The sequence below is a fragment of the Myotis brandtii genome, unplaced genomic scaffold, assembly GCF_000412655.1.
Source record: "Myotis brandtii unplaced genomic scaffold, ASM41265v1 scaffold1112, whole genome shotgun sequence".
NCBI lineage: Eukaryota > Metazoa > Chordata > Mammalia > Chiroptera > Vespertilionidae > Myotis > Myotis brandtii.
In genome coordinates, this window is record NW_005353800.1 from 474,450 (window position 1) to 484,321 (window position 9,872).

A 9,872-nucleotide genomic window follows, 5' to 3' on the forward strand; every position below is an offset into this window, starting at 1 on the left:
CGGCGGTGAAGTTCTGCAGGGTGTTGTGGGAGGCCATCAGGAGCATGGGCAGGATGACCAGAGTGACCTGGGCCTTCTGGAAGCGGCCGATGCCCCCCAGCTGCCTCAGGAGGTCATTGAAGGCCATGGGGGCCGGGCCCGGCCGGGTGGCTCGGGGCTGAGGACTTCAGGCCCAGGATCCCCGTCTGTGTGTCCGTCCGCCTGCTGTCCTTCACCGGAGGATGGGGCTGCCGTGGCTCCTGCAGCTGGGCTGCTCCTGGAGCTGAATCTGAGCTGGCCCCGTGGGGGGGACGCGGCCTGGTCAGCGCCCCTCCTTCCTTCTCTCTCTCCTGGCCTGCCCCTCCCAGCCTCTTCTCACTTGGTGGGGGCTCAGCTTTTGGGGCAGCTGTGGCCTGAACCCTTCCACGGGCAGCATTTAATCCTTGGCCGGAGGGAAGCAGTTAAAGTGTGACTAAGTATCAGAAGGATTAATTAACCCTCCAAGCATCCTGGTGTCCGTGGAATTTCTCCAAGTGGGTGTAAAGGGCAGGAGAGGGTGGACTGAGGTGGGGATGGTGGGAGGGGATGGACTTCGAGGGCCCATCTGGGCATCTGGGGGCAGGAGGGGGCAGGAGGGGACAGGCCGGGACCTTTTCGTCTTCCTTTCAGGGAGAGGACTGGGTTCTGAGGAGTGTGGCGGCCTCTTGGGGGCGTCTGTCGTTTTTAGTGGACACGACCCGGTCTGTCCTTGGGGAGGGTTGGCAGCGTGCAGGACGCCCAGTTCACTTGAATATCAGATCAACAAATCTATCATCTATCTATCTATCTATCTATCTATCTATCTATCTATCTATCATCTATCTATCAATCTATCTATTATCTATCAATCTATCTATCTATCATCTATTTTTTTTTTTACTATAAGTATGTCCTTAAAATCACATAGGACATACTTATACTACAAATGTATTCATTGCCCGGCCAGCCTGGCTCAGTGGTTGAACGTCAACCTGTGAACCAGAAGGTCATGGTTCGATTCCCGGTCAGGGCACATGCCTGGGTTGTGGGCTCCATGCCCAGTGTGGGGCGTACAGGAGGCAGCAGATCCATGATTCTCTCTCATCATTGATGTTTCTCTCTCTCTCCCTCCCTCTCCATTCCTCTCTGAAATCAATAAAAAAAATATTTAAAAAAAAGTGTTCATTGATCTGAAATTCAAATTTCACTGGGCATCCTGCCTTCTCATTTGCTAAAATTGGCAACCCTGGCCTTTGGTCTTCTGGGGCCAGCTCCCGTCTCCTAGGACCACAGCTTTTCCAACTGAAGAGAAAGTAGAGGCTGCTTTTGAAGCAGTGGGGCCCAAGACCAGCATCGTGCGGGACGTAGATCGACTCTCCTGGTGCCTCGGCGTTAACCTTCTAGTTTATCTGGATTCAAGTCCCCCCACTTTTGTTGTGATGAGCATGAACTTATTTTTAGTCACAATTCTAAGACACTCACTTGATTTCCTCCAACACTTGGCTCCTGAGTTCTGGTCACTCACGAGCCGGGCAGCGCCGAGCCGTGATTGGTTGGATCATGGGTTGGGCATCCCAAGAGAGCAGGTTGCAGCGTCTTGCTTTTAGTCCAACTACGATAGACAACATGGACTCTGGAGTCAGCCCAGTTGGATCCACATCCTCTGGCTGTGCAGCCGGGCGAGTTGTCACACTCCTCTGTATCCCAGCGTTCTTGTTTGCAAGGTGGAGCGAACGGCCGTGCCGGCCTCTTGGGCTGTTGGAGGGTTACCTGAGCCAGTCCAGGTACAGATCTTACAGTAGCTCCTGCCCAGAGGTCAGCGAGGATGAGCTGTACTTATCACTTATATCTGGTTAAAAAATAAAACTTTCACGTTGACTTTAGAGAGAAACTATGCACCTCTTATCCTAAGAACAGTGATCCCCACACAGCCAAGAATTGTCTGGACCTGAGACGTGAACAGTCAGGTGGAGAAACCCGACCTAGAGGATGTCTTGGACGTAGGTTGCGTCGCGATCCAGCCCACACCTGCTTGGCTGGAGTATCCGTCACACAGATGACTCCCACCAGCACAGTTCTGAGGTTGCCCACGGCTCGGCTGATGGGAAAACTGTTTGCGAGGCGAGGACGGGGGCTTCTCCTCCACCTTTTGCTTGATTGGAGCCAAACGGCCTGGGCCCCCCAGTGTAGCAGCTCCTCCTGCCCAGGCCTAACCTGGGGGGCCGAGCGGGACCCCGATCTTCCTGGGCCCAGGCCGAGTTCTTCTCCGCCCCCTTCCGCCCCCATTGTCAGGCTGGGGCTCCCACTTGCCCTTGATGGGGCGTTTCCGCGTGGGGTCTCTGGCTGTCCCTCGCTCACCTGGTTCCGACCGACTGGCCCGCCACCCGTCTGCACCAGGCGCACTGGCTGATGTCTGGACACGATGGAGGGTTCGGGTTCCATGGTTTTGCAGGAGGCGCCCAGGCCCTGAACAGATGAGCCGATGCAAAGGGCCACGAAGGGAATAAGAACATTTCGCTTCCTCTGGGCACACACCTCCATCTTGTTGAGAAGAAGCAGTTTGCTTTGCAGTTTCTCCCGTAAGGAGTCCAGGTGCCCTGTTATCACCGTGCAGTTGACACAAACGGCACCTTTGTGTGGTGAGAGGGTGTTTATTGTCTTATTCCGTCTAACTTCAAGGCCAGGTTCTTAGAGGCGTGGACTGCCCAGCTGCAGGTCGTGGAGATCACCGGCCTCCATGTCCAGAAGAGAAGAGGCCAGGCCCAGAGAGAGACGTGACTCGGCCCAGCCGCCCTCCTCCCACCGGCGTTGGTTCTGGGCTGGGACGCAGTGGGTGTCCAGATGCCTGACCACGTTCTCCAGGCCAAGGCATACAAACAAGAGCCCGTGGCCTGGGGGTGTGAGGACAGCTGCACAAACAGAGCCTGGTGCCCGCATGGGGGAGCGGGCAGTGCTGAGGGCAGTGGGGGAGACGGCGGGTCCCTCCAAGGCCCCTCCCTCTCTGAGCCTGAGCCCAGCGCCGCCTTGGAGAAGAGCTCCCGCCCTCGTTCCTGACCAGCGTCCGGCCAGGTTTAGTCTGGAAAAAGCGCAAGTGGAGGCTCCAGGGCCTGGACTGCGGCTGGCTCCTGGGACCTCTTGGGTAACGGGGGGGACTCCCCACAGCCTCCCAGCTCGTGGAGAGTTTCTAGATGGAAATGGTCACGGGGCGAATGATTTGCAGAGCAGGGACAAAGGGATCCAACAGGGACTTCCGATTGGCTGAGAGCCACAGAACCACATGCCGGCAGAGATGAGTGCTGCCCGCAGGTGGAAACACCTCACGGTGCAGGTACCGGGATGGAGGCTCAGAGTGGACAAGGGATGTGCCCAGCGCCACACGGCGAGCGGCTCTAGGCCTCAGTTCTCTCAACCCCATTGCTCTCTCCGCCACGCGGGCAGCTATCCCAGACCCTGATTTTCGGAGACATCTGGATTTTGTATAATCTATTCTGTTAAACAAATGGGATTTAAGGAGTGCGACTTCGTGTGATTTTGATTATCTTAGGACACCTTTCAATTAGATAACTTACAGAGCAAAGAAAACACTCTTGCTTCTTGCTTATCACGGGGCCTAAGTGTGAGTTTGAAGACCATCGGCCGGGAGAGAAGCCTGGCGGACTTTGAGTGGCTGCCAGGCCCATAGCCACGCTCTGAGCAAGGAGCCACATTGTGAGCTTTATGCCTGTGGCCTGGCTCCCCTGGCCGGTGGACGGTGCCGAAAGGGAAGACTGCCATTTGGAGGCTGGACGTGAGGCCAGTAACCAACGAGGCGGCTCAGTACGAGGACTCTGCCCAAGAGAGGGGCGCTTAGTAAAGGGCAATTCACTGGGCCGTTTGCAAGCCCAGCTCAGGGGCAGGGAGCGGGGAGGTGGGGAGGCGGGGAGCAGCTGGGGAGAGGATGATGGGGTCCGGAACGGGCTCTGGGAACAGCAAGAAGAATGAGTGGGTCACGTGAAGGGTCAGAGCATCCTGCCGGGCACCTCAGCTCACCTGGAGTCCTGATCATGTGACTGGGAAGTGCTTTCCTGGGCGTCTTCCCTTCCCTTCCTGTGTCTGCAGTAAATACCCTGGAGCAGCCCGGAATGGTCATGGCCAGGACTTCCTGGGAGCTCCCCCCCGCCCCCCGAGTCCTGCACGGCTGGAAGGTGGAGGTGGTGTGAGGTGGCGAGTGTTCCTCGCTGAGCCCGTTCCTCTTCCTCCACGTCGAGACCTGGGTAAGCCCAGGGGAGGCCTTGGTGGCCCCATTGTCAGCTGACCCTAATCCAGTGGTTCTCAACCTGTGGGTCGCGACCCCTTTGGCGGTCGAACGACCCTTTCACAGGGGTCGCCTAAGACCATCCTGCATACCAGATATTTACATTACAATTCATAACAGTAGCAACATGACAGTTATGAAGTAGCAACGAAAATAATTTTATGGTTGGGTCACAACATGAGGAACTGTATTTAAAGGGCCAGAAGGTTGAGAACCACTGCCCTAATCCAAGTGCCATGAGATGGGATGGGGGGAAGTCAGTGCGGGCAGTTGAATTGAAAGCCATAAGATATCTCATTGATAACTTCACATTGATTACATATAGAAAGGGTAACATATGAATATACTGGGCTAAATGCCATGTATTATGGTGATGTCTGATATACTATTATTAAAATCAATTTCTCCCTAACCAGTTTGGCTCAGTGGATAGGGTGTCGGCCTGTGGACTGAAGGGTCCCAGGTTCTATTCTGGTCAAGGGCATGTACCTTGGTTGCAGACACATCCCCAGTAGGAGGTGTGCAGGAGGCAGCTGAATCAATGTTTCCCTCTCATCAATGTTTCTAACTCTCTATCCTCCCTCTCCCTCTCCCTTCCTCTCTGTAAAAAAAAAAAATCGATAAAAAAAATCAATTTCACTTTTTTTTTTAAACTTTAGAAAAGCCACTACTAGGAATTTTCAACTTACATTGGTGGCTTGCGTTATATTTCCGCGGCCAGTGCTGGAGAGAGAGTTAGAGGAGGGTCCCAGGAGAGATGACGGAGGGAGAGGACCTGCTTGTTACAGGAATGGAAACCCCCGAGTCTAACTTTAACAAAAAGGGGGATTTACTCGGAGAATCCAGGGATATTTGCTAGAACCCAGGCCCAGAAAGTGCATCCAGGGCTGATCCCTGGGACCTGGCACCAGGAGGAATCAGTGCAAATAGACTTGCCGGTTGTCCCTCGGGGCCCAGGCGGGCTCTTGTCCTCCTCCCTGTGCACCTGCTCCACCTGCACCTGGACCACCTGCACCTGGACCAGCCCGCCCTCACGCTAATAGGCCTTCCCAGGACCAGGACCAAGATCGCCTTTCTCCGCACCTGCTCCACCTGCACCTGGACCAGCCCGGCCTCACGCTAATAGGCCTTCCCAGGACCAGGACCAAGAGACAGACTAGAAGCTCCACGCTCAGACCCAGGCCCAGGAGGGAGCAGGGGATTAAGGAGATTCGGGTCAGCAGTGGCCTCTGGGCCCGTCAGAGGTGCAGGGTCATGTAACTGTTTAGTTAGCAGATTCTGGGGTCCTAGACTGTGCCACGCTCGGCACGGCCAGGGGTGAACCTGGGGGTGGGGGTTGGTGAAGGATTAAAGAAGACAGACAAGAGAATAAAGCTGGGGCTGGGTGGGATGCTGCTCTCGGATGGAGAGACAGTGCCACGGCCTGCAAACCGAGTCTTTATTTTATAGCCAGTTTCCACGAGGCAAAGTAAGGGCGTGGTCAAGATGTTTTTACAATGTTCTCGCGGGTTTCCAATCTACTCAATTACATGCACCTGAACTCTGTCAAGCTTTGTTTTGGCAGCACTTGCTGCACCTCCCACAGCCCACATCACTCAGCCACCTCCTGGGGCCAGTTCGGACCATCAGGTCAAGCTCACAGCCACAGCCTTTGGCCATGATTGTGCTGGGACTTGCACGTGGCTTTGCCACGAGGGGACCGTGCCCTCTCATTAGTCTGAGGCTTGAACCTGTACAAACGCTGTAGCCGCTCTCCACACTAGACCTTTGAGGAGACCCCACGGGAGACAGAAGGAGCAGCCAGAGTGTGGGAGGGAGCTGGGAAGGCGTGGCCAACAGAACCAAATCTGCAGAGAGTCCAGGTGAGAAGGAGGGATGAGAAGTGACCTTTGGACTCGGCACAGGGGTGCTGAGTGCCCTTGGGGTTTCAGGGAAGGGGTGGGAGCAGAGCGCAGTACCCACGGGCCTGAGGTCAGAGAGCGGAGGCAGACAGCTCCTCCGGAGAGTCTGGCCGCGCACAGGGGAGGAGGCAGTGTGGTCTCTGGAAGGAGACGCGGCATCGAGGAGGGGGCGTTTGCTCGTTTGGTTTTTGTTAAGATAGGAGAGGCTGGAGCTTAACTGGTGATGGGAGGAGCCAGGCGGGAGGGGGTGGGCGGGGACATAGGGGGAAGGCTGGACGCAGGGCCCCCAGGGAGGACGGGACCGGTAAGGGACAGGAGTGGGGGGTGGACACGGCAGCAGACCTGGAAGGGGCAGCTCTGGCTGAAGATGTCACAGCTTCCTGGTGGGCGTGGGGCTGGGACCTGGACCAGAGCCGTGGGGCGAGCAGGGCAGGACGATCTGCCTGCAGCCACTCTGGTTCGTCCTGCCATCTGCTCACACGCGCTGTGGGGCGTGTGGATGCACACGTGCTACCCCACGCACAGGACTGGCTCCGAGCTGCGTAATGTCCCTGCCCAGACTCATAGGGCGGGGCCCTCACTTCCAATGCGATGGTGATTGGAGACGGGTCCCCTGGGAGATCATTAGGGTTAGATGAAGCCCTGGCGGGGATGTGGGGGGGGGGCTCATGGTGAGGTTAGTGTCCTTATAGAAGAGACCCCAGAAAGCATGCCTCCTCGCCCCTCCTCCACATGAGGATGCAGTCAGAAGGTGGCTGGCTGCAAGCCAGGAAGAGAGCCTGACCGGGAAGGAACCGTGTCTGCCGGCTCCTTGATCCTGGACTTCCCAGCCTCCGGAACTTCGAGAGAGAAATGCCTGTGGCTTAAGGGACCCGGTCTGTGGCGAGTTGTTACAGTAGCTCGAGCAGACTGATATGTAAGGCTTGGAGTGTGCATGCCTCGGCATACTGACACGTGTCCGCACGTGTGCACATCAGCCCAGCTCACGTGTACCCATGTGCCCGTGCTTTCACGTACATGCAAGTACAGACGTTGGATGTGCAGCTCACACGTCCAGACGTGGCCGCCCCCGTCTCCTTCCCCTTCCCGAGCAGCAGTTTTTCATTGGCGTTTATTGGAACTTCCCCTTCAAGGAGGGGTGGAGGGCGAGAAGGGGAGGGAGGCCGCCTTTGTTGGGATGGAGCCAGGGGGCCCAGGGCCTTCAGGGGAAGGGAGCTGGCACAGTGGGGAGAGTGGCAGTGGGGAGGGGCTAGGCAGAAGAATGGCAGGGCCTGGGCTGCAGGGAGGACGAGGCAAGGCGGATGGGAAGGCTGGGGGTCGCATCTTTGTCCGGGTCGGGGCTGGGCTGGGAGATGAGGTGGTGGAGGTACTGTCCCCAAGCTCTCAGGGGACTTGTTCTAAGAGCAGGGACCCGCCCAGGCCCCCAAGATGCCTGTGGAGCCCCGAGGCAGGCAGGGACCTGGCTGGGACGAGTCTCTGGAGGCAGGGAAAGGGGGTTCTGTTGCCCTCAGCTGGGGCCCAGGTCCGGTCCGCAAGGCTGCAGGGGGATCCTGTGGGGGTCTTTTTCGGCTTCCGGCTCCGGCTTGGGCTCCTTTGCCGGTGGAGACCTAGGGGAGAAAGCTCAGGGGAAGCTCTGGGCCGGGCCGGCTTCCCTGGGAGGAACCCCGGGAGGAACCCCGCGAGGCCAGGGCGGGGACTGACCGTTTCTCCACGTCCTAAGAGAGCTCAGGGGAAGCTCTGGGCCGGGCTGGCTTACCCGGGAGGAACCCTGGGAGGAACCCCAGGAGGAACCCCTCGAGGCCAGGGCGGGGACTGACCGTTTCTCCACGTCCTCGATGGTCTCGGGCAGGGGCTGATGGAGGGTCTCCGGCAGGAAGAGGGAAGCACCGCCTCCCAGGAGGGCGGTGGCCCCAAAAATGAGATTGGGGACGAAGGGGTGCAGCTCCCCCGTGATTCTCACCAGCGGGGCTGTCATGCTCCCCACGCGGGTCAGCACGTTGCTCACGCCCATGCCTGTTTGCCTGGGGGAGTTCAGAGCAGGGATGGGCAGCCTGTGCGTGGGGTTCTGAGAGGACAGCGAAAGGACAGCTCCAGGGCCCCGGGCAGGGGGCGGGAGGAGCCACCATCCCACCGGACCCCGATCCTGTGGCTGAACCGCCAGTCTCCGGCCCAGCACCTACCGGATGACTGTGGGGTACAGCTCGCTGGTGTAGAGGAAGAGGCAGCTGAAGGAGCTGGACAGGCACCCCTTCCCGAACACAGCCAGCACTGTCCTCAGGGCCTGCAGGTCTGCGGAGGGGAGAACACGGGAGGCCTTGGGCTCAGGAGCTCCTGCGTGCTCTCCTTCCTCCGCAGAACTCACCTCCCTTTTTGCCTTGGCTGCCAGGAAGCTCAGTTCCAAACGGAAAGCCGAGTAACAGCCACTCTGCTGTTCCCAGGACTTGGCGGGTGTGTGTCCTGCTGTATTCCTGTCTTTCCCCGGCTCCGATGCCCTATTCTCATTTACATTTTGTTGTACATGTTCTTGTCCTAAAATATCTCAAGTTCCGTTGGAAGGATGTAGGTGCATCGACACAAACACCCATACAAAATGAAAGCAACTTTTCCAAGGTCATGGTGGGGGGGGGGGGGTTGGGGGGCCTTCCAAAAATGAGATTGGGGACGAAGGGGTGCAGCTCCCCCGTGATTCTCACCAGCGGGGCTGTCATGCTCCCCACGCGGGTCAGCACGTTGCTCACGCCCATGCCTGTTTGCCTGGGGGAGTTCAGAGCAGGGATGGGCAGCCTGTGCGTGGGGTTCTGAGAGGACAGCGAAAGGACAGCTCCAGGGCCCCGGGCAGGGGGCGGGAGGAGCCACCATCCCACCGGACCCCGATCCTGTGGCTGCACCGCCAGTCTCCGGCCCAGCACCTACCGGATGACTGTGGGGTACAGCTCGCTGGTGTAGAGGAAGAGGCAGCTGAAGGAGCTGGACAGGCACCCCTTCCCGAACACAGCCAGCACTGTCCTCAGGGCCTGCAGGTCTGCGGAGGGGAGAACACGGGAGGCCTTGGGCTCAGGAGCTCCTGCGTGCTCTCCTTCCTCCGCAGAACTCACCTCCCTTTTTGCCTTGGCTGCCAGGAAGCTCAGTTCCAAACGGAAAGCCGAGTAACAGCCACTCTGCTGTTCCCAGGACTTGGCGGGTGTGTGTCCTGCTGTATTCCTGTCTTTCCCCGGCTCCGATGCCCTATTCTCATTTACATTTTGTTGTACATGTTCTTGTCCTAAAATATCTCAAGCTCCGTTGGAAGGATGTAGGTGCATCGACACAAACACCCATACAAAATGAAAGCAACTTTTCCAAGGTCATGGTGGGGGGGGGGGTGTTGTGGGGTCTTCCATGAGCCCTGGCCTCTGTCTCCATCCCAGCGTGTTTTCTCCAGCGATGCCCAACCCTCGAAAAATCCGGCACGCTGTCCGGAGGCAGATCTGGAAAGGACTCTGACATCTCCTAGCCCAGTGGTTGGCAAACTCATTAGTCAACAGAGCCAAATATCAACAGTACAACGATTGAAATTTCTTTTGAGAGCCAAATTTTTTAAACTTAAACTATAGAGGTAGGTACACTGTTATTAACTTAATTAGGGTACTCCTAAGCTGGCCTTTGCTAAAAACGTCCTCAATCTGATTGAGGTACATTCG

The 9,872-nt window shown here is 57.4% G+C and overlaps 1 protein-coding gene and 1 long non-coding RNA gene across 2 annotated transcripts in view; one reads left to right on the forward strand and one right to left on the reverse strand.

Moving 5' to 3' along the window:
• The window catches only part of LOC106727271, a 13,052-nt gene extending 8,728 nt beyond the window's left edge, over positions 1 to 4,324 (forward strand). The window contains exons 2-3 of the long non-coding RNA XR_001363444.1: positions 1,269 to 3,136; positions 3,168 to 4,324. This is a non-coding gene — a long non-coding RNA (uncharacterized LOC106727271). The remainder of the gene's footprint in view (positions 1 to 1,268; positions 3,137 to 3,167) is intronic.
• Positions 1 to 9,872, reverse strand: part of LOC102257643 (solute carrier family 22 member 6) — a 34,683-nt gene that overhangs the window by 7,366 nt on the left and 17,445 nt on the right. The gene's annotated exons all lie outside the window — the stretch shown is intronic.